This window comes from Rattus norvegicus, chromosome 8, assembly GCF_036323735.1.
Source record: "Rattus norvegicus strain BN/NHsdMcwi chromosome 8, GRCr8, whole genome shotgun sequence".
Lineage (NCBI taxonomy): Eukaryota > Metazoa > Chordata > Mammalia > Rodentia > Muridae > Rattus > Rattus norvegicus.
Window position 1 is genome coordinate 104041584 of NC_086026.1, and position 5330 is coordinate 104046913.

The following is a 5330-nucleotide window of genomic DNA, read 5'->3' on the forward strand; positions in this document are numbered from 1 at the left end:
TTTAAATAAGGCCTTATCAGCAAACTGCAGTCCAATGATTTTCGTGAACAGAAGTGAAAAAATACTGATCAAAATTTTAGTAAGAATAATGCAAAATAAATATGAAGAATTACGTGCGATAACTAAGTAGGCTTTCCAAGGTTACAAGTTTGGTTCAACATTTAAGAATAACAATATAGATCTACCATATGAACAGTCTGAAGAAGAGAAAGTACATGCCAATACCAATAGATAGGGAAAGAGCAACTGACCTATGCCAAGAACTAGCATCAAATCCGAAAAAAGGAACTTTCTCCGCTTGCTAACAGAGGTCAAAAGAACAAACAAACAAACAAACAAACAAACAAACAAACTGCCTAATAATGAGAAAGCTGCAACTTTCCTGTCAAAATCAGGACCACGACCAGATTATTTCTTTTTACCAGTATTTCTACATTAATTATATTTGAAGTCCTACTAACTCAGCAAGATTATAGAAGAGGAGGAGGGGGAGCAGCAAGAGGAACAGGAGGAAGAAGAAGGGAAGGAAGGAAAAGAAAGGAAAGGAAAAGAAAGAATAAAGTTTGAGAGGGAGAAAAATATTCATTTTCAAGTGATAAGATTGTCTAAATATAGCAGAATCATAGAAAGAAAATTGGAACTAATTAGCAATTATAGTAAGATTGCAGGGCATAATTTTAACATAAATTAATTGTTTTCCTATATACCAGCAAAGAACAAGTAGAATTTGAAATTAAAAACACATTTCCATTTACATTAATTTCCTAAGCAACTTCTACTTATATTTAAATCCAACGAAGTAGTAAAAGATTTATATGAGAAAAACCTACAAAACTCTGAAGAAAGATGCTGTATTACTTAATTTTCTATTCCTGTGGTAAAGCACCATGACTAAGGCAGGTGTGTATGAGAGGAGGGATGCTAGGGGGAGGGGTTATGAGAGCAGAGGATGGTGGGACAGAAAAGGTATGAGAGGAGACGAGGTTGGGACAGGAAGTGGCTGAAAGGAGAGGAGGTTGGGACAGGAAGTGGCTGAAAGGAGAGGATGTTGGGACAGGAAGTGGCTGAAAGGAGAGGATGTTGGGACAGGAAGTGGCTGAAAGCAGAGGATGTTGGGGTAGGAAGTACCTGGGGGTAGGGGATGTGGGACAGGGAGTGTATAAAAGTGCGTGACGCTGGGACAGAGAGTGTCTGAGGAAGGAGTGTCACACCAGGATGGTACAGAACTCTATGCCTACTGCTCAACGCTTCTATAAATTTAAACTGCATTTCAAACGAAATGTACTAACTGAAAATACTTCAGTAGCAAAGGTTTTGCTTTTACCTCCTCTGCTTCCATTGCCTTCCCTGAGGCCAGCTAACTCCTGAGGTGGTGATAGCAAGAGACGTCTGTTACAGCAACAAACTGGAAGAGATACAGAAAAAAAGTCACAGTGAGAGCACGGCTATCTCTCAGTCACCTCATACTAGGTCAGATGCTCTTCCATCAAGAGTCCTGTGTGATTCTGCTGAACTCACAGGTCAGTGCCTGGCTCAGCCATCACCAGAGAAGCTTCCTCCTACAACAGATGGGAACAAAAACCACAGCAGGACATTGCACAGGAAGGAGAGACTAGAGTCTACATGGTAATGAGAGACTAGAGCCTCCATGGGATGTCTCCATTAAATACCCCCAACCTCCCTTGGACCTCAGGGAACCCTGCAGAAGAGAAGGTGGAAATAGCTGTGGGGCAGGGTAGAGGACACCACAGAGACTGAGGCAGGATGCACAGGGCCGGCATAGATCTGTAGAAGATGGGATTCCATAGCTGAAAGGAGGAGTAGATACAAGCCGCCATTCCTAAGCCAGAAGCCATCTGCGGTTGATAACCACTAGCAAATGAAAATCTAGTTTTCTCCAAGGGAGTCTCGCTGGAGAAACAAACTACTCTTAATGATAGGCCACATGCCCAGCAGAAGATGGCCAACAGAAAACAATTCAACAGCATCACTGAAGGTTCCTTGTATTCTCTGGTCTTGTCAGGACTTCTTCAAAACTTTTATTTTGCTTTTTAATGTTAATCTTATTTATATATGTATAAATATAATACATACACACACATACAGCTTAGTATTTTTATGGGATTGTTTGGTTTGTCCTATTAGTTTTTATTTTATCTTATTATATTTATTTTACTATTTTCCCATAGAAGCCGGTTTGTTTTCTAATGAGAGACCAACAGGGGGTGGATCTAGAAGGGAGAGGAGGGGAGGTGGGAAGGAACTGAAGGGATTACAGGGAATGTCATGTGTAAAAACAGATGGACAAAACTTATCATTCCAAGGACTAAGCCACTACCCAAAGACTATACATGGACTGACCCTGGACTCTGACCCCATAGGTAGCAATGAATATCCTAGTAAGAGCACCAGTGGAAGGGGAAGCCCTTGGTCCTGCTAAGACTGAACCCCCAGTGAACATGATTGTTGGGGGGAGGGCAGTAATAGGGGGAGGATGGGGAGGGGAACACCCATATAGAAGGGGAGGGGGAGGGGCTGGGGAGATGTTGGCCCAGAAACCGGGAAAGGGAATAACAATCAAAATGTAAATAAGAAATACCCAAGTTAATAAAGATGGAGGAAAAAAAACAGAAACAAAAAAACCTTATTATCATAAAAGGAAAGAATTCATAAAAATATTTCTATCTAGCAAAGGGCAGCCTAGCACTGGAGACTAAAGCAGGAGTAGAAAAGAAAGCAAAATCCACAGGTAGGGTTCTCTTTCTATAACAGTATATAGAAAAGATGAACTTAGAAAATGGGCAGTCCTTTAAGTCAGTGGTTGGCAAGGCTGCAAGAACAAGAGGCTAAGCAACAGTGATGGCCGAGGAAGTGAATTCCTAAACTTACGGTGATAGTGGCACAAACTTGAATATATTAGCATCGTAGGCTGTTCTCTAAGGTAGACAGAGTAGCTCATGCTCTTAATTAAGTGAAGTCCTTGGGAGGACACAGGAAGTTCAAGGCCGATCTGTGTTAAATAGAGAATTCAAAGTAGGCTTAGGTGACTCAGTAAGACCTCCTTTCAGCAACACCAAGAAGAAAGAAAGGAGGATGATGAGGGCAGGGGTGGCAGAGGAGGAAGAAAGGTGTGGAGTGGTAAAAAACATAGTCTAAAAGCAGTTCAACTTTCCACCACTTCAAAATTATACGTTAATAAAACTGCTTACAGAAGGGAGGTTAAGACAAGCCAAGGACAAAAGCCACCACATGATCAAATGACTGCAGGAGGAAGAGGAATGGGAGGAAGAGGTTCAAAGGGGACAGGAAGGTCTTTTGGCCAACCTCCAGCTTCTAGGAGGGGCTGTATGGGTATGTCTTCACGGTTCCAATGTTTTGCTTTATATTTTCAAGGAATTACAACAAATAGGAGTCAAGAAGCCACCTGTGTACCCTCAGGTCCACTGTGAAGTGTTTGGGGTTTACAATTCTCCATGTGAACCAAAGGGAGAGAGAGACAATGATGTACCAGTACCCGGCTCCTGTGCGGGTTAGTGGGCCAGGTCAGCTCTTTGCCAACAACCTCTTCACTATGAGTGGACTACTGTCCACTAAGAAGTCACCAACATTTGAATCTTACTTGGTGTTTCAGATGCTAATGAACATTCAAACACGATCACCAAAGAACTTTCCACCCCAATTGTAACAACTTTGGTTCACATAGACAGGCTCTGCTTCATTGTTCTGAAGTTTGCTCCTTCTGAAAAATAAAAGGAAACAGCCATCGAAATTCATCATGATAGTAAAAGGACTCGTCCCCCAAAGCATGCTACATTACGAACACCTGCAGTTCCTTCCAAACTCGAAGATGTCAAACGGCTGACCTATAACAAGGGGCTGGAGGCGTGGGATTATCCCTCTGTGGGAACAGGGCATCTTCTGTGGACCATCCCAGTTGAAAATCATCATCACACATCATAAAGTCCTGCTCTAAAGGAAACTATGTGAAAGGCCTCTGTCACCTTTGCCCTGGGAGAGACTGTCCAAAGAAAATCCCACACATCTCTTTTCAACCATCACCCAGGACTTAAAAGCACAGTAAATTCTGTACTTGGTTATCCTTTCCTGTTTAATTCAGCTACTGGGAAGGCCAGAACTATTTTCCCTTAACTCCAATTACTTTGAAAAGTCATTTTGATGTACTTTCTCTATATGATACAAGTTCACGTACTCTTTACAAAGGGGCTTAAGTAAGTTAATACGCAAGATCTTTCATAGTTTAAAATTGTGGTATCCAGAACACAGGAAACCAGGGCCCACTATTCTGTTGTTTCTCCCCTCCTTGTCTGCAGAGAAGCTCCTAGATGTTAGCCCTATTTTTATTGCCAAGAATATTAACCAAAGAGCCGTTTTCAAGTTGTTTCTGAAACACCTCTAAAGTTTTAGGAGCAACTGAAACCTAGAAATATTATGTAATTGTCTCGAAGGTATTCTGAGAATGAAAAAGATGGCTAAGAAGCAGGCCCTTTAATTGTTCAGTCAGGCCTTTTGAACTGTGCCACACTTAACACTGCTTACCTCTTGGCTCACTTCTAGGAGCCATTCAAGGTAGTCATTACTTCTCATACTCAGTTACAGTCCAGAAAATGGCCTGAGGGGTCTGTTGTACATAAACCTACATTTAACTAGAAAAATCTCCAGTTTCCAATCGAACACACTTCCTGGGTTAGCTCATAAATGTAGTTCAGAGCAGGGAGGCCATAAAACGTCTAGGGGTGAAAAGGCTGGGTGAGCTACTGGCCTTTGTCTCTCTGCCCACTGGGTTAGCCCCGCCCTCTTCCATGCTGTGTGAAAATTTCCTGTTTCTCCTGTCCTTTCACGGGATAGTCTCTTAGAAATATGAGAATCCTCATACTTCTGTGGAGAGTCTCAGTGTGATTCAAGCGTTTTCAAAGAGAGGATAGTTATTTGAAACACATTTTATTGACGGAATTTTTCCACATAAGGAACATAAAAGGCTTATTGTGAAAGTCCAGGTATTAGACCGGATCACTTCTACTTTGGGATTCCCAGGAAGCAACACACACCCTCTAAGCAATTTTATTTCTAATCATGTATCAATTAGTAATACGTAGATGTCCTAAAATTGGCGATAGCTATATATTGCAACAATTTCTTTTCTAATCATGACTTACAAACTGACTAAGGAAGTTTTAAAATACAGCCAACAGGCTTCTTCGTAGGCCAGTCTGTTCTCAGACAGAGTTATTTGCTCATTTCTCCTCCCACGTCACGCACACGCACACACACACACACACACACACACACAAATACACTAAGACTCCTTTTTC

At 41.7% G+C, this 5330-nt stretch overlaps 1 long non-coding RNA gene across 1 annotated transcript; it reads left to right on the top strand.

Annotated features, from left to right (window-relative positions):
• Positions 1-476: 476 nt before the first annotated feature.
• Positions 477-4097, top strand: LOC103690449 (uncharacterized). Its single transcript, XR_594073.3, has 2 exons — positions 477-1626; positions 3394-4097. It is a non-coding gene; the product is annotated as an uncharacterized LOC103690449 (long non-coding RNA).
• Positions 4098-5330: the final 1233 nt, after the last annotated feature.